General features: G+C 40.9%; 1 protein-coding gene and 1 long non-coding RNA gene across 4 annotated transcripts in view; one reads left to right on the forward strand and one right to left on the reverse strand.

The window, feature by feature from the left end:
* The window catches only part of GABRB3 (gamma-aminobutyric acid type A receptor subunit beta3), a 225,778-nt gene that overhangs the window by 23,022 nt on the left and 183,227 nt on the right, over positions 1–19,529 (forward strand).
* On the reverse strand, positions 13,174–13,914 carry LOC134760202 (uncharacterized). Its single transcript, XR_010137121.1, has 2 exons — positions 13,745–13,914; positions 13,174–13,647 (listed from the first exon to the last, which is right to left on the reverse strand). It is a non-coding gene; the product is annotated as an uncharacterized LOC134760202 (long non-coding RNA).

Below are 19,529 nucleotides of genomic sequence, written 5' to 3' on the forward strand. Positions count from 1 at the left end.
TTTCAATTTAATAATAAAGCCATTTTACTCTAAAGCAGCTTCTTGCATTAACTTTTCTCTTCATAATCAGCTTAAATTTAATGTAAACACACATTTTAGTTAATATTAATTCACTTGTCTCTGTGTATTGTGCCTGATTCTTATTATTTAACTGAGCATGCCTCAAAGCTAGGTACCATGTCAGCTGGTCCCTTTGCTTGACACACAGCAAAGAAAATTTTTAAAGCATAATTTATGCTTTCCTAACAAAAAAGTTGACATGTCCATTATATCATACAGTTTCTCAGTTTGAGTGGGGAATACTTTATCCTCTGAGCAGTTCATCTAGAAAGCAGCGGAAGGGCAGTATCTTGGTAGTGAATGGGGTCTAAGCCCTAGTATTCCACTACTGCTAATTGAGGGCTTGGGTTGAATGGATAATTAACACTCACAGTTTATTGGAAACCTCATTTTAGTAAGTAGTTTTAACTTCTTCCTTCACTGAACCTCTCCTAGAGTTGTTAATTAGTAGCAACATGGACTGATTTGAATTCCAACTCCTTTAATTTCCCAGCCTTCTTTCTGTTGGAGGTGCTTAGAAGCAGGGATACAATCAAAAGGCGTGAAGACACAGGAGAAGAAGAAATGGAAGAGAGAATAGAAACAGTTAAAAATTTTTTCTAAACCGATTTCCAATTCTGGTCAAGATGGAATAGTGTCATTCCTCCCAGGTCCTTCCTCCTGGAGCACAAAACTCTGGCCATAACACAACAAATAAACGCAGGAAGAATCTGAAGGTTGAAAGAGGAAGGCAGCTTGCCTGAGAACCTCAGGACTTGAGGAATGATGCTGCGTTGAGTTCCTTAGGTTTTCTTTTTGCCTTTCATATATCCCAGATACTGCTCTGGGAAGTCTGCAACCTGACACTGCTGACAAGCAGACAGACACACAAACAAACACCAACAAAAAAGCCCCTGCCAAAGGACCAGGAAAAAGATGGTCTAAGAGCACAAAAAACTTTTTGATAATGCCTACCCTACTCCAGCCAAACACCAACCAAAAGCTGCATGCACTTCCTCCTCGTGGTTTCAGCAGTCAAGCTGGGAGCTAATCTTTCACCCACCGCTGAGTAGAAACAGGAGGATGTGCTCCCAACATACAGAAGAACCAAAGGACACCATCAGTCAACAGGATTTGATTGACACTTATAGAACATTTTACACAACAAAAGCAGAATAAACATTCTTTTCATCTGCCCAGAGAGCATTTCAGAAGATAAACCATACCACGAGTCTTAAACAAACTCTAGTACATTTAAAATATTAGTATTATACAGTTTGTTTTCTAAGCATAGTGAAATCAAAGTAGAAATCAGTGACAGAAAGATAACACTAAATCACTAAGCACTTGGAAGTTAAATAGTAAACTTTTAAGTAATCCATAAGTCAAAGAGAAAGTCTCAAAGAAAATAAAATGATACATAGTACTGAACGAAAATGAAAATGCAGCATATCAAAATTTGGAGTGCACAGTTAAGCCAGTGCTGATGGTGAAATTGTAGCACTGAACGATTAAAAAAAAAAGAAAGAAAAAACCTCTCAAATTTAAGTCCTCAAAAACTAGTAAAGGAAGATCAAAACAAACCCAAACCAAGCAGATGATTTTGTCTTATTTTTATTTGTTTATTTATGTATTTTGAGATGGAGTCTCACTCTGTTGCTCAGGCTGGAGTGCAGTATTGCTATCTCTGCTCATTCACCCTCCACCACCTTGGTTCAAGTGATTCTCCTGCCTCAGCCTCCCAAGTAGCTGGGACTCCAGGTGCACACCACCACGCCTGGCTAAATTTTGTATTTTTAGCAGAGACCAGGTTTCACCATGTTGGCAAGGCTGGTCTCAAACTCCTGGTCTCAAGTGATCTGCCCACCTTGGCCTCCCAAAGTACTGGGATTACAGGCATGAGCCACTCTACCTAGCCCAAACCAGGCAGATGTAAGAACATTATAAAGATAAAAGAAGAAATAAATGAAATTGAAAACAAAAACCAACAGAGAAAGTTAATCAAATAAAAATTTTTATCTTGCTCCCCCAAATCAATTAATTTGATAAACCTTGGACAAAAATAAAAAGAGAAAGACATCAATGTCAGGAATGAAACAGAAGCTATCACCACATATCCCACATACACTTAAAAGAAAATAAGGGAATACCATGAACAATTTTATACATATAAATTCGACACTTCAGAAAAAATAGACCAATTCCTTAAAAAACACAAGTTACTAAAATGTACCCAAGATGAAGTAGAGAATCTGAGTAGTCCATTAATGACTAAAGAAATTGAATTTGTAATTAGAAGTTCCCAAAAAAGAAATCTCTGGGCCCAGATAATTTCACTGGAGAATTCTATGGTATGTTTAAAGAAGAATTATTACTAGCTGTATGCAGTCTCCTCTAGAAAATAGAAGAGGAGGGAACCATTCCCAACTAATTTTATGAAACCAGTATGACACTGATACACGGAAGAAAGACAGTGTACTAAAGGAAATCAGGGAACAAAATCTCTCAAGAACAATGGCATAAAAATTCTGAACAAAATATGGGCAAATCAAAGCCAGCAATATCTTAAAGGAATTATATGCCATGACCAAGTGTGATTTATTCCAGGTGTGCAAGGCTGGTTGAAGAGTTGAAAATCAACCAGTGTATCTACAGTATTCATAGGCTAAAGAAAAAAAATTGTAGACAAAAAAAAGCATTTGAAAAATGCAGTACCCATTCATGATAAAAATTTTTAGCAAATTAAGAATAGAGGACAATTTGCTTAATTTATAAAGAGCATCTACAAAAATCCTACAGCTGTCATTATAGTTAAAGGTGAATGACTGAATGCTTTCCCCCGATTGTGAACAAGCCAAAGATGTCCACTTCCACCTATCTTATTTTAGCTACTTCAGTAAAGCACAGACAATAAATAGAAAACATACAGATCGGGAAGGAAGAAATACAACAGTCTCTGACTGACATGGTTATCTACATAAAAAATCCCAAAGAATTTATATAGAAACTTCTGCAACTGATAAGTGAATTAAACAAGATTACAGGATACAGGATCAACACAAAAATCAATCACATCTATATGCTAACAACAAATATGTGGGAACTGAGATTAAAATAAAGACATAACATTCAGAATCACTCTAAGAAAATGAAGTACTTAGGTATAAACTTAATAAAACAAGTGTAGAAACTGTGTGCTGAAAAAATGCTGTTAAAAGAAATGAAAGAAGACCTAACTAAATGGAGAAACTTCCCGTTTTCATGAATTGGAAGAGTTACCATAGCAAAATGTCAATTCTCCTCAAATCAATCTATAGCTTTTATGCAATCCCTATCAAAGTCCCAGCAAGGATTTTTGTACACACAGACAAACATACTCTAAAATTTAGATTGAAGTCTGGGAGAAGGGGATTTATACTGAAGTCTGAAGACAGGGATTGCATAAAAGCTATAGGCTGATGTGAGGAGAATCCCAGTCTGGGAGGACACTGTGGGGGAACATTCTGCACAATGGTTACGCTTGCTATGTTACCACAGTAGTCAATGGAATAGAATAGTCAACTCAGAAATAGACCCACACAAATATGCCCAACTGATTCTTTATTTGTTTATTTATTTATTTTGAGACGGAGTCTCGCTCTGTCGCCCAGGCTGGAGTGCAGTAGTGTGGTCTCTGCTCCCTGCAAGTTCCACCTCCCGGGTTCACGCCATTCTCCTGCCTCAGCCTCCTGAGTTGAGTTAGCTGGACTACAGGTGCCCGCCACCATGCCCGGCTAATTTTTTGCATTTTTAGTAGAGACAGGGTTTCACTGTGTTAGCCAGGATGGTCTCGATCTCCTGACCTTGTGATCTGCCCGTCTCGGCCTCCCAAAGTGCTGGGAATACAGGTGTGAGCCACCACGCCTGGCCATCCAACTGATTTTTAACAAAGGTTCCAAAGCAATTCAGCAGAGTGCCTTTATAACAGTGGTGATGGGCAAATGACTTTGACCTAAACCTCAGACTTACACAAAATCCACACAAAAAACGGACTTAAATGTAAAATGTAAAACTTTGGAAAAAAACATAAAAACATCTTTAGGACATAGGGCTAGAAAAAGAATTCTTAAATTTAACACCAAAAGCATGATTCATAAAAGGAAAAGTTGGTAGACTGGACCTCATCAAATTAAAACATTTGTTCTGCAAAAGACTCTGAAGACTCTGTACACTTAGAAAAATATCTCCAAACCATGCATTTGACAAAGAACTTGGAGTATATAAAGAATTCTCAAAATTCAGCAGTAACAAACAATCCAGTCAGAAAATGGGCAAAATATATGTGCTGACATTTCAGGAAAGAGTATATATAGATGGCCAATAAGCACATGCAAAAATGCCCAACATCATTAGCCATTAGCAAAATGCAAAAAAAAGCCACAGTGAGATATTCCTAAACACCTATCAGAATGGCTGTAAGAATAATAAAAAAAAGTGACACTGTTTAATACTGGCTAGAACGCAGAGAAACTGGATCGATCACTCCTACATTGCTGGTGGAAATTAGAAAATCGTACAGCCACTCTGGAAAATAAGTTGGCAGTTTCTTATAAAATTAAATATGCAGTTACCTTACAACCCAGCAATTGCACTCTGTGGCATTTATCCCAGAGGAATGAAAACCAATAGTCACACAAAAGCCTATAAACAAATGTTCACAGCATCTTTATTTTTAATAGCCCGAAACTGGAAACAAACTAAGATTGTGAATCATTAAACAAACTATGGTGCATTCACACCATGGAATTCTATTCAGCAACAAAAAGAAACTATTAATACAGGCACCAACTTGGATGGCGCTCATGGAACTATGCTTATTAAGCATAAAGGTTACACTATATTTTATTTACATAATTATTATGAAATAATAAAATTACAGAGAAAGAGGACACATTAGTGGTTGCCAGTGATTAGAGATGGCGGAGGCCAGTGGAGGAGGGGTGTAGGTAAAGAAGGTGGCACCCGGAGCCTTGTGGTGTGAGAAAAAAACTGAGCCCAGGAGGTTGAGGCTGCAGGGAGTCTATGCCTATGATAAAATTGCATAGACCTATAGCTATTCCTGCCCACATATGAATACACACACACACGAGTGCATGAAATACTGGTGAAATCTGAATGAGGTCGTGGATTGTACCATATCACTTTCCTGGTTTTGGTATTGTACTATAGTTACACAAGATGTAAACACTGAGAAAACTGGGTATGGAACCTCCCAGTACAATTTTTTTTTTACAACTTCTTATGAATTTATTTTTCTTTCAAAATTAAAAAAAAAATGTTAAACTTTTTGAAAACCTATTGATATAGTTTGAATATATGTTTCTGCCAAATCTCATGTTGAACTCTAATCCCCAGTGTTGAGGTGGGGCCTGGTGGGAGGCCTTTGGGTCTTGGGGACGAATTCCCTCATGGCTTGGTGCTGTCCTCATGGTTGTTAGTGAGTGAGTTCTCACGAGATCTGGTTGCTTACATGAAGCATGTGGCACCTCCCCCTGCCACTCACTGTCTTGCTCCTGTTCTCGCTAAGCGATGTGCTGCTCCCACTTCACCATCCACCATGAGTAAAAGTTCCCCGAGGCCTCTCTAGCACCACGCTTCCTGCATAGACTGTGGAACTGTGAGCCTAATGCTTCTTTTCCTTATAAATTAGCCAGTTTTAGGTATTTCTTTATAGCAATGCAAGAATGGTCTAATAAATAAACACACACGTATACACTTACATAAATAAATGTCAATAAATAAAAATTTTCTTGAGGATATAACTTGAAAATTGAAAATATGATTTTTGATGTCATGAATTTGATACTGATTATTCAAGTTTTAATGAAAGTTTCTGTTATTGGCCGGGCACAGTGGCTCATGCCTGTAGTCCCAGCACTTTGGGAGGCCGAGGTGGGCAGATCACCTGAGGTCAGGAGTTCGAGACCAGCCTGGCCAGCATGGTGAAACCTCGTCTGTACTAAAAATACAAAAATTAGCCAGGCATGGTGGCAGGCACCTGTAATCCCAGCTACTTGGGAAGCTGAAGCAGGAGAATTTCTTGAACCCAGGAGGCAGAGGTTGCAGTGAGCTGAGATGGCACCATTGCCTGGGCAACAGAGCAAGACTGTCTCAAAAAAAGAAAAAGTTTCTGTTATTGTTGATGAGTTAAGTTGAAAACGATTTCCACTGTAGTTATTAACTCTTTATTTCAATAAAGAAGCATAGTTTAAATTTTAAAAAATTACGAAACCAAAAGGCATGGGAGTTACAAAATTAGCTAAATGTTTATACAGCCTATCTAATTTTTTAAGTGAAATATCTGAGAATTTTCATGCTTGATTTTAATATCAAATGCAATTACTCAACTGCTGTGTCCTGAACCATGCCGAATTGCATGGATAAGAGCACGTAGATTGTGCTATTTTTATATGCCTCACTCAGAAAACCTTGCCCTGTGTAAAATTCCTGCTCTTTAGTTTGTGTGAAGCTTGGCTGGTGTTTTAGTGGGAGACACGATGTTGGTCACACTGGGAGGGGAATTAAGTACATAAGACTTTGTTTTGGGGTGGCTGGTCTCATTCTTTTTCCCTAGTTTCCTTCCCCATCAGTAAATGCATTCTCTTTCCTACTTAGCGGGGAGAGTTGAGAAAGAAATTTGTTTTAAAGAAATCTGAAATGAGCTTCTTAGAGACGAGTGCTCAAAGCATACAAATTGCTGTTGATATTTGTGTGCATCTGCATTCATCTCTGGTGACCAATCTATTCACAGCTTGGAGTCAGTTGCTTGGTAGGAATGCAACTGGTGCAAGGTAAGTGTTCATAAAGAGAGGTGATCAGCAGATGGGGAAGACAGTCACTGTAATGACAGAAAATGGCCTTTTCCTATTAAGGCTGTCGTATTACATTTTGCTGAGTAACAAAACATACAGAAAAACTAATGATGTTCATCTTTCCCACAATGTTGGATTTTCTTCACTCTGGCATAGACTGTCCATTGATCTAATGAAACCTTTATGTGATGAACACTTAGCTATACTCTGGCATCATTCTGACTTGAAAAATATTTACAGTAATACATACCAGTAGCCAAACGCCTACAATTTAGGGCAAGTAAGAGATTATATGGTTAAATAACAACAGCCATCTGTCACAGTAGAACACTCAAAGAGACTAAGTAAATTGCTCCAAAGCATGTAGCCTTTGTGGAACTGGGATTCAACTCCTACCTGAAATCTTTCTCCTGCAGAGCTGAGGGGTGTGTTAGGGGCTGTGGGAAGAGTAGAGATGGGAGGCAGAAGAAAAGAATATTGTCTATTTCATGTGTGCCATTTTCAAGGAGAAAATAAACTGCAGCTGGGCTTGGCTCACGCCTGTAATCCCAGCACTTTGGGAGGCCGAGGTGGGCAGATCATGAGGTCAGGAGTTTGAGACCAGCCTGACCAACATGGTGAAACACCATCTCTACTAAAAATACAAAAATTAGCCCGGCGTGTTGGTACGCACCTGTAATCCCAGCTACTCAGGAGGCTGAGGCAAGAGAATTGCTTGAACCTGGGAGATGGAGGTTGCAGTGTGCTGAGATCCTACCACTGCATTCCCGCCTGGGCGCCATAGCGAGACTCTGTCTCAAAAAAAAAAAAAACAGAATCTCTAATGGCTAATGATGAGGTGAGGAGGCTTGTTGTGTAGATACTAATCATTCCCAAATTAACATGTAAGATAAAATTCTAATTGGAATTATAACTGTTGGCAAGAACTTGATAAATTGATAAAGTTCATGTGACAGAATACGTGGGTGAGAATAACAAAGTTTGGGAGAAAAAGATGAATTACAGGACTTTCCTTAAGCATTTAAAAAGCAGTTGGAAACGAGGGCAGGTCAGTCACAGCAGGATGATGTAGTGAATCAGTGGAAGAGAAAAGACAGCTCTGTAGCAGACACATTCATACATGGGAATTTAGACAGGTAATAAAGATGGTGCTTCAAGCCTTGGCAAAGGGATAGTCTACTTAAAGTGTTGGGTGAAAACATTAGACACAGTTTTCTATCTCATGCCATGTATGAAATATCTGATGGAGCAAAAGCTTGCACATTTTAAAAGGACTTGGGAGAAAACATAAAGGAGTATTCGGACTACATCTTGAATATAAGTTATAATCCTAGAGTAGGAGAGGCTTTTTTTTTTTTTTCAATACATCATAGACCAGAAACTAAGGAAGAACAGAGTTTAAACTAAAAATTGGGTAAAGAATGGATGGGACAATATTCACGCCAAAGGATAAAGATCCAATGCAGTAAAAGGACTCCCAGGCTTCAAAGACATCAGAGAGCCAGTCCTGGGAAGGACCCAAGAGGCAAACTCTAAGAGATACATGGATAGTGGTAATGGGGAGGCAGTCAGTATCGATGATATGCTTAGAGAGACATAAGGATAAGTCACTTTTCACCCAGCATTACTAAGGATATGGGAAAATGTGCTTCTGAAAAATGTCATGTAGGATTGCATAAGGGGCCAGAATAAAAAAACCGCATACTTTTAACCCAGAAATTGCATTGTGAGGATTTTCCTCCGAAAATATTTACATGATTGTTACAGAGATTCTAATTGCATCCTTTAGAACTGCAAATACTCATAGTAGGAAAGGCTGGTTAAATTAGCATACATACTGTCAGACAATTGGGTAAAACTCTCCAAAGAGTGAGGAGGGCCAAGGCAGGAGCATCTCTTGAGACCAGGAGTTTGAGACCAGCCAGGGCAACATAGCGAGACCCACATCTCTACAAAAAATTAAAAAGATTAGCAGACATAGTGGTGCATGCCTGTAGGCTCACCTACTTGGGAGGCTGAGGCAGGAGGATCGTGTGAGCCCAGGAGTTTGAGACTGCAGTGAGCTAGGATCCTGCCAGGGCACTCCAGCCTGGGGGACAGAGTGAGACCCTATCTCCAAAAAACAGACAAACAAAAATGAGGTGTATACACTCACATGATGCTGCAGTCATAAATATTTGCAAAACCAGCATACGTAGGATGGACATGAATTTATAAATAAATGTATATAAACCGGAAATGGCCAAGAAGGATTATGTATTTAGCTCTTTTAGGAGGTGTCGGGGAGATGAAGTTATAGGTTGCTTACATGTATATATGTGTAAGATTCTCTTTTTAATGGAGATGGAGATACTGGACAGCAGACTGTGATGACTGATGGTCTCGTGTGTCAGTGTCTGGTAATGGCACTGTGTGCAATGGAAAGGCTACTATGTTTATTTTCCTTTTCTTCTTCTCTGTGAAGAATATGTAGAAATCGCTGAAAGCAACTATTCATCATATGATGGGGAACTCAATTCATATAAGGCTTCTGCATTTTCCACTCTAACCCTAAGCTTGGTACTTCAAGGGATGAAAGATTAAAAAGAAAAGGAAATAACATGAGATAAAGTCCATATAGGAATTTTTTTGCTATGTGCTTGTATAAAGTACTGGTGTACACACACACACACACACACACACACACACACACACACTCACACACTCTCATTCCTCCCTCGCCCACCCTGCCATTCTGCAGGTGAGGAAATCGAGGCATTCTGTGAGTTCTCCTGGCCCGTCTGAAATTCTGACTCAGAGTCGGCTCTGTAACTTGGCTGTGTGCCGCTCCCACCATCTCCCCCTCCAAGTACTTCCAGGAGTGCTTGTGTGTATTGGGGAACCTGGGAGGAGTCTTATGGATATTGTGCACACCAGCAGACTCTGAGAGTGAAAGAGTACTTTCTTAGTACTCTGCTGGGACAAGCAGGAGTGGCCAAGGCTGTCCTGGACAACGTGGGGCCACCAAAACTGACCGTCACGTTAGATGTGGCTCCTATTGCCTGATACTGTGAATGTGCTTCACAGCACAGATTAGGAAAAGTCCTGTGAGGATTCCAAGGAGGGAGAGCCAAGCCCCAGCTGTGGAGACAGAGAGGCTTCCTGGGGTGCCCACGGGATGGAGGGTGGTTGTCCTGGTCGCTTGGGTGCTCCAGAGGAGGAGGAGGAGAAGACAGACCCAGTGAGTGGACCAGGTGCTTTCGGGCCGCCGTGGATGTCAGATGCAGGTGCTCCTTCAGCCATTTCTCCTGCGAGGAACACAACCCAGTCCCCAGGTCCTCACTGCAGCGTCCTTGTCATCTGCTTGGCGGTATCCTTTGATCCTTGAAGAGCCAGCCTGTCTTCCCCCTCATAGTGAACCCCCTCTCCCCTTCAGCCAGGGTGAATTGATCACTACTTCTACCCCGTTGGGCCCCTGAGCCCTGCATTCACTTCAGCTGCACTTTTCACATTATCCTGAGTGTTGGTTCATTGGAGTGTGTCCCCTGTGGGCTTCCCATTCCTGCAGAACAGAGGCCCCAGCCTAGCTCCCCTGCCTGCTTGCCAAGCCTAGCACCTGGCACACCGTGAGGATGGGGATGGTGGGGGGATCTCGAGTCACTTGGTCAGCGCTGGGAAGCTGCCGATTGTTGTTTCAGCAAGATAGTGATGATACCCACACTGGCTTGGAGGAAGATTATTTTGTTGACAAGTTGTTTAAAAGCAAGGGAGTCTTGGAGGCAGAGACAAATGAGCGGCTCGTGCAGGTGTCACAGCAGGCAGTGGAAAGGTCTCTGTTAAGAGGCTGGCTCCAGCAAATCGCTTGTGTGCAGCCCCTTTCGTTTTCTGAAGATAAGAATGGATTTTGTCTTAACCCCATTATCCTGTTTTCTATTTTATAAATTCTTTTCCTAGCATAAAGGAAAGATAAACGATGGATAGTCCAATTAAGAAAAGTGATGGATATTCCAATTATGCTGATTTGATCTGTACACATTATGTGAACATAACAAAATATCACATATACCCCCCAAATATACACATCTATTATGTACCAATAAAAATCTTTTTCTAATAAATTTTCAAACTTCATTTTTCCAGATTTATAGTCTAGACACACCTTGTATTTGTTATTTAGAAATACCTGGTCAATGAGGAAAGGAACGCTCATCCTGCCTGCCACATCGGCCCCTCCTTGCATCGTGAATATTTGGTACAGAAAGGTGGGTTAATTAATGCATTAATTCACTCAGCAAATATTTACTGAACACCTGCTGATCCCTTCATAGATTTCTATTTCCCAGCAACCATATCGGACCAACCATAGGCTATAAACAAGTAATTTTTGTCAATAAGGATAAAGCTGTCTGGATTTTTAGGGAAGTTAACTATCCCTTCTACTCGGCACTTCTGACACAAGCAGAGACGAGAATAAGCTGCACAGAGTGGTATCTACTTGGCCAAGCGTCGCTGTTGTTTGAGAACAAGCTGGTGTGGGTTTCTGTAGACACTGACCTTACTGAGTGTGATGTAGGACGGCCAAGTGGAGCAGACAGGGCTGGGCTGGGCGAGGCTGGACAGAGGTGCCCTATCCGCCTCCCAGCGTCAACTATGCTAGGACTCCATGGAGCATCAGCACCAGGCAGTGAAGAGCTGGGTCGCTGTGGGCCACGGTGTCCCTTCTCTAAGCCCATATTTGAGCTCCTATCTTTGCAATTTATCTATCAAGGTTGTTGTTGGAATTAAATTAGACATATTGTTAGGAAAGAAAACTGCACGTGCTGAATACATCCTAGGTCCTTCTTCCCCTTTTTTTCTGTTTACCTCATCAAATGTGAAAAACCCACTTTCTCTTCCTCTGTTACGTAATTGTTTCTGTTTTATTAAGCTATATGGCTAATTTCTCATGGATAAATGCATCTAACCCTCAGGCTGAGATAGCTCAGGGAGCCAGGAAGTGTGGACGGAGAGTAAGCCTTGGTCCTCCTGGAAAGTGAGACTGAGCCTCTCTCCTGATTGCAGCAAAGTTACACATTATCTGGGAGGGAATTCCAAGGTAGGATGGGAGGTGGTAACAACAGGTGCAGTTACAGAGGGAAGATAAATACAAAGAAGGGGGTGAATAGTCAAGGGCGCCGTGAGAGTCAGTCCTTGCGGTTTGCAGTCTCAGTGTGTGAGAGTATTCACCACAAGCTTAGCTTTCCCTGCCAATGTTTTGTATTGTTTATTGAGGTCCCTTTAAATAGTTTCAGCCAAAAAAGGAATTATAATTCTCATTGAAGACAAGGAGACAGGGACAAAGGTTCTCTCAGGTGCGGCTGGTAGAAAGAGAAATCCGTCCTTTTTGTCAATAAGCCCAAGACTGGACGGGTGTTGTGGCTCATGCCTGTAATCCCAGCATTTTGGGAGGCCGAGGCGGGTGGATCAACTGAGGTCAGGAGTTCTAGACCAGCCTGGCCAACATTGTGAAACCCTGTCTCTACTAAAAATACAAAAATTAGCCAGGCATGGTGGCGGGTGCCTGTAATCCCAGCTACTCGGGAGGCTGAGGCAGGAGAATTGCTGGAACCCAGGAGGTGGAGGTTGCAGTGAGCCAAGATCATACCATTGCACTCCAGCCCAGGCGACAACTCCATCTCAAAAAACAAAACAAGAAGAAGAAGAAGAACTACAACAAAAAAAACAAAACATAAGCCGAAGACTCTTCAAAAAGTCGATAACTTTTGCCTAGTAATTTCTCTTCCAGCAATCAACCACACAGAAACATTCAGGAACTTAGACAAAGACTCGTGCCGTATTGTAGTTTTAGTAGCAAGAAAGGAGAAACAAACTCAGTGTCCGGTGAGTAATTGTATATTGAAACGATAGAATATTACACAGCAATAAAAATTCATGTCTTCAGAACTATTTCCTTATGGGAGAATGTTTATATAACATTAAGCAAAAAAGTATGATATGAAAGTGTATGAACAGAATGATCCCCTAGTGTGTGTTTATATAAGAACTGGGCTGGACAGTGGTACCCTGTCCACATCCCAGGGTCAGCTCTTGTATATATAAAAGAGTTGATTTTATTTTAACCCCATTATCTCCTTTTGTACACACACACACACTCACACACACACACACACACACACATTGTAGTAAATTAAAATATTGACTTTCCACCTGGATAGATTACAGGAAGTTCTTTTGGTTTATTCTGTGTACTTCTTTATTATTTTTCAAATGTTCTATCTTCTACCCTCTGTTTTTCCCACCCCTGTCCTAAAGACATTCATTGAGCACACACACATAGCAGGGGCCTGAGGACTGACCGGAAGAGTCTCTTTCCATTGTCCTGCAACATTCATCTTTAGTTTCAGTTTTTATCTTGGTGAAAATGTTTTCATTTATATAGTCAAAGAAACAAAACGCACCTGATTTCAAATCACTTTGGTGGTTGACTGTGCAGTCCCCTTGTTTTCCATGCTCAGTCTTGTTTTGCACAGTGAATTCTTCCTTCCCTGGGCTATCGAGTCATTGCTGCTTTTGAGATCTCAGCCTTTTGAAGCATGCACCGGAATCACACAGACAGGGACCGCTTTTCCAGTCAGATATCTCACTAACAAATCACAGAGGGGGCAAGCTCCAGTGGCCTCAGCCGTGTTCTCTGGAACAGACCTAGAGAGTTTCTCTCATTGCCACAGCACTTTAGAGAGCGGTGGTGTCCCTGGAGGCCTGGTGGTGCCACAGGAGGCTAAGAGGGAAAATCAAGGACGTTAAACCCAAAGGGACGAGGCTGTGCTTTGCCAGCCGCCCTCCTTATTGGAAAATGCACTCTTTGCAGACCTAACCTGGGAAGTGCCGGTGACTTTTGCATCAAAGTCAAAGGATGTTCTCATTCACCCAGCAACTTTGGACCCCTTTGGCCCTCTCCCTGTCCAGGCCTGTGGCCATTGAGTTATGGATTCATTCAGTCAGTGTTCCTTGAGGACTTGCTACCTGCTCATCCTCACAAGAACCCCCATTATGTGATGTGGAAATGGAACACATTCTAGTAAATTCCTTTCTTAGGTCACAAAGCTACCCTATGCTCCAGATCCACAGCCCTGCAGCGCCCCACACCATGGAAGTTGGAATGCCGGCCTCTCCTGCGGGAGCTGGGCCTCCTCCCCGCTGCCTCGGCTTACTGTGCCGAGGGGCGGCTCACAGAGTGACATTGCAATATGCTTTCCTCAAACTCTGGATTGAAGTTGCTCGATACAAACATTTAGCTAACAATTTCAGAAGGAGTACTCCTCAAGACAGCAATTTCTGTCATGTTTTATTATTTCCTTCTCTGTAAACTGTTAACCATTTACCTCAGGTTAAAATGAAGCACAAGTTATGCCTTATAATTTTATCATGTTATTGAATAGTGTATTTCTTGTCTGCTTTATACTAATGGGAAAGTAACTTTATGTGATTCTGCCAATGATAGTGCCTTATGTAAGTAGCTTATTTAAAAAATTATTATCTATTTTTATTGAGGTAAAATACATAAAATTTACCATCTTGACCATTTTAAAGTGCACAGTTTAGTTGCATTAAATGCATTTGCACTTTTGTGCAATAATTGCCACTATCCTTCTCCATAATGCTTTTCACTTGTAAAACTGAAACTGTATACATTAAATAGTAACTCCGCACACCTCTCCCCTCAGTCCCTAGCAGCCATCACCTTACTTTCTGTCTTTGTGATTTTTACTGTCTAGGATCTCATATAAATGGAATTATATAGGATATGTCTTTTTAGAACTGGCTTTTTTTTTGAAGACAAGGTCTCTCTCTGTTGCCCAGGCTGGAGTGCTGTGGTATGGTCATAGCTCACTGCAGCCTCAACCTCCTGGGCTCAAGTGATCCTCTTGCTTCAGCCTCCGAAGTAGCTGGGACCACAGTCATGAGCCACCATCCCCCACTAATTTTTTATTTTTATTTTTTTGTGGAAATGAGTCTTCCTATATTGCCCAGGCTGGTCTCAAACTTTTGGGCTCAAGCGATCCTTTTGCCTTGACCTCCCAAAGTGCTGAGGTTACAGACTTGAGCCACTGGGCCTAGCATGACTGGTTTCTTTCACTTAGAATAATGGCCTCAAGGTTTATACACATTGTAGCTTGTGCCAGAATTTCCTTCCAGCTTAAGGCTGACTAATATTCCCTTCCATAGATATACCACAATTTGTTTATCCATTCGTCTGTGGATGGATTCCTGGGTCACTTCTACATTTTAGCTATTGTAAATAATGCTGCTATGAACATGGGTGTACAACTATCTTTTTGCAACTTTGCTTCCAATTCTTTTGGGTGAGATTCCCAGAAGTGGAGTTGCTGGAATTTTATCCAGAAGTGGAACTGCTACCTCATATGGTAATTCTATTTTTAATTTCTTTATAAAGGCCACACTGTTTTCCATATTGGCTGTACCATTTTACATTCCCATCAACAGTGCATAAGCATTCCAATTTCTTCACATCCTGATCAACACTTTTTATTTTCTCTTTGTTTGTTAGTAGTCCATTCTGTTGGGTGTGAGGTAGTATTTCATTGTGGTTTTGATTTGTAGTCCCCTAATGATGAATGACGTTGGCATCTTTTCATGTGTTTTTTGGCCATTTGTGTATCTTCTTTGGGAAAATGCTTGTTTATGTCTGTTGTTCATTTTTGAAATGGGTTGTTTGTTTTTTGTCGTTGAATTTTAAGAGTTTTCTCTATATTCTGGATATCAATCCTTTATCAGGCATATGACTTGCAAACATTTTCTCCCATTTTGTGGGTTGCCTGTTTACTCTACTGATAGGTTTTTTTTTGTTTGTTTGTTTTTTAAGACAGGTTCTTGCTGTGTTGTACAGGCTGAAGTGCAGTGGCACAATCACAGCTCACTGCAGCCTCAACCTCCCAGGCTCAAGCCATCCTCCCATGTAGCTGGGACCACAGGTACACACCACCACTCCTAGACAAATTTTTGTAGAGATGGGGTCTTGCTGTGTTGCCCAGGCTGGTTTTGAATTCCTGGATTCAAGAAATCCTCCTCCCTTGACTTCCCAAAGTGTTGGGATTACTGGTATGAGCCACTACACCAGGGTTTTTTTTTTTTTTTTTTTTTTTTTTGAGACTCACTCTGTTGCCCAGGCTGGAGTGCAGTGGTGTGGCCATTGTTCATTGTATCCTTAAACTCCTAGGCTCAGGTGGTCCTCCAGCCCCAGCCTCCCAAAATCCTGAGATTGCAGGCATGAGCCACCTCACCCAGCCAGATAGGGTTTTCTGACGTGCAATGTTTTAAAATTTTGATTACATTCAGTTCATCTGTTTTTTTCTTTTGTTGCCTGTGCCTTTGATGTCATATCCAGGAAGTCACTGCTAAATACAATGTTGTGAAGATTTTGCCCTGTGTTTTCTTCTAAGAGTCCTATAGTTTTGTCCAGGCATGGTGGCTCATGCCTGTAATCCCAGCACTTTGGGAGGCTGAGGCAGGCAGATCACCTGAGGACAGGAGTTTGAGACCAGCCTGACCAACGTGGAGAAACCCCATCTGTACTAAAAACAAAAACTTAGCTGGGTGTGGTGGTGCATGCCTGTAAACCCAGCTACTTGAGATGCTGAGATAGGAGAATTGCTTGAACCCGGGAGGCGGAGGTTGTGTTGAGCTGAGATCACGCCATTGCACTCCAGCCTGGGCAACAAGAGCGAAACTCTGTCTCAAAAAAAAAAAAAAAAAAAAAAGAGTACTATAATTTTAGGGCTTACATTCAGGTTTTTTCTATTTTGAGTTAATTTTTGTATATGGTGTTAGATAAAGGTCCACCTTCATTCTTTTGCATGTGGGTATCCGGCTTATCCAGTACCATTTGTTCAAAAGACTGTCGTTTCCCTATTGAACAGTCTTGACTCCCTTGTCAAAAGTCATTTGTTCATATATTCCAGCATTTATTTCTGAGGTCACTGTTCTATTCCACTGGTCTGTGTGTCTGTGTTTACATCAATGCCATATTGTTTTGATTACTGTTGCTTTGTAGTAAGTTTTGAAATCAGGAAGTGTGAGTGCTCCAGCTTTGTTCTTTTTCAAGATTGTTTTGGCTATTAGGGGTTCCATATGAATTTTATGATGGGCCTTTCTTTTTCTGCATAAAACATCATTGGGATTTAGAATTGTATTTAATCTGTAGATCACTTTGTAGTATTGTCATCTTAACAATGTTAAGTCTTCAAATTCATGGACTTTGTTTTTATTTATTTATGTCTTTATAGTCTTTCAGCAGTAGTTCATAGTTTTTATTGTACATGTCTTTCACCTTCTTGGTTAATGCCTAAGTATTCTTTTTTTATTGTATCATAAATAAAATTATTTTTGTAATTTTCTTTTCAGGTTGCTCATTGTTACAATATAGAAATGAAGGTAATTTTTGTGTGTTAACTTTGTATCCTGCTACTTGGCTTATTTATATGTATTAGCTGTAACAATTTGTGTGTGTGTGTGTGTGTGTGTGTGTATGTGTGTATAGTAAGTGTTTTCTACATAAAATATCGTATCATCCATAAAGGGAGAGAATTTTACTTCTTTCTTTCCAATTTGAATGCCCTTTATTTATTTTTCTTGCCTAATTGCTGTGGCTAGAACTTCCAGTACTATGTTGAATAGAAGTGGCAACAGCAGGCCTTCTTGCCTCGTTCCTGATCTTAGAAGAAAAATTCAATTTTTCAGCATTGAGTGTGATGTTCACTGTGAGTTTTTCATATATGGCTTTTTTTTTTTCTATCAGAGACAGGGTCTTACTCTGTCACTCAGGCTGGAGTGCAGTGGCACAATCATAGCTCACTGAAGCCTCAAACTCCTGGGCTCAGGGAATCCTCCTATCTTAGCCTCCAGAGTAGCTGGGATGACAGGCACATACCATCACTCCCAGCTAATTAAAAAAAAGAATTGTATTTTAGTAGAGACAGGGTTTCATCATTTTGGCCAGGATGGTCTTGATCTTCTGACCTTGTGATCCACCTGCCTCGGCCTCCCAAAGTGCCGGGATTACAGCTGGCCATGGTAGCGCGTGCCTGTTGTCCCAGCTACTCAGGGGGCTGAGGCAGGGGAATTGCTTGAACCCGGGAGGTGGAGGTTGCAGTGAGCCAAGATTGTGCCACTGCACCCCAGCCTGGCAACAGAGTCCCCTTTTTTTGGTAGAAAGGGGTCTCACTATGTTGTTCAGGCTGGTCTTGAAATCCTGTTCTCAAACAATTTTCCCATCTCTGCCTCCCAAAATGTTGTTCCATGCCCATATATGGTGTTTATTATTAGGTAGCTTCTGTTTTTTAAGAATCTTTAAACATGATGGAAGTCTTTGTGTTAATGGATAATCATACTGGAAATTGGACTATAAGAAGAAGTGTGATTCATAAATGTGCTGTTTATTTATCTCTTTATCTACTCATCCATCCATCCATCCACCCATCCATCCATCCATCCATCCATCCATCCATACATACATACATACATTTATCCACCCATCCATTGATCCATCCATCCATCCATCCATCCGTCTGTCTGTCCGTACCCATCCATTCATCCGTCATCTATCCATCCATCCACCCATCCACCCATCTGTCCACCTGTCCATCCATTCATCCACCCGTCCATCCATCCATCCACCCATCTGTCCATCTGTCCACCCGTCCATCTGTCTATCCATCTGTCTATCATCAGTTGACCTATCTGTGAGAAGCTGGTCTTATCTAACCAAATTTTATACTGAATTTGTTACCAGGAAATAAACATAATCGGTACCCAAATATCATTAAATCTTCATTTTAGCCACATTTACCTTGTTGCAGAGGTAAAGGTTGTTTTGTTATCTTTTTAAAAACACCACTAAATGGTATGCAGGATCTACTTTTTCGTGTTCACAACTCTGCTGTGCATCTCTGCTATGTTTGTTTGTTTACTGAATTTTGGCATAAACCATTTGCAGTTAGTATCAGTGTGTGCAACATTACATGCAGAAATAAAAATGCAGAGTGTGAGAATATGAATATGGCGGGGAGGGAAGGCCATTATCTTATAAACTCTAATCTCCTGGTTGAGCTGAATTTCAAAGGAGGGAGCAAAAATAGGTCTCCTGCTGGCCTGCATCCCCCACTGGCATATCTGTTTGGGTGTATGTCTACTCTGCTTTCCATGTGGGTACCAGAAAGAACCACTGAGGTGCAACCTCCTCTGTATCGACTCCAAAGTGAGGTCCATGGAGATGGCAAAGCCTCAAAAAGATTTTATTCAACTCAAGAATTCAACAAGGATATGATTCTGGCAAGAATTGTATACAATGAAAAGTAACTGCCTCCCTGGTGGGAAGCAGTCTTTTGAAAACTTCAGTTAAAATGCTCATTGTAGTATGTATGTATGTCTGCTGGTTTTCTTCATGATGTTTATTTTTGTCATACTGTTGTTTGGTGATTTCCTTCATTATTTTATTTAATAGGTCACATGTGTTCTATAAAATGATCTCGTTTTTAAAACAGAACTGTGAGATCAATGTCAATTATAATCTTTGTATGAAAATAGTCATTGATTTGTTGAAAAGATTAATAGAGAGAGAGAGAGAGAGAGCGAGTGAGAGAG

Source organism: Pongo abelii, chromosome 16 (assembly GCF_028885655.2).
Source record: "Pongo abelii isolate AG06213 chromosome 16, NHGRI_mPonAbe1-v2.0_pri, whole genome shotgun sequence".
Classification (NCBI taxonomy): Eukaryota; Metazoa; Chordata; class Mammalia; order Primates; family Hominidae; genus Pongo; species Pongo abelii.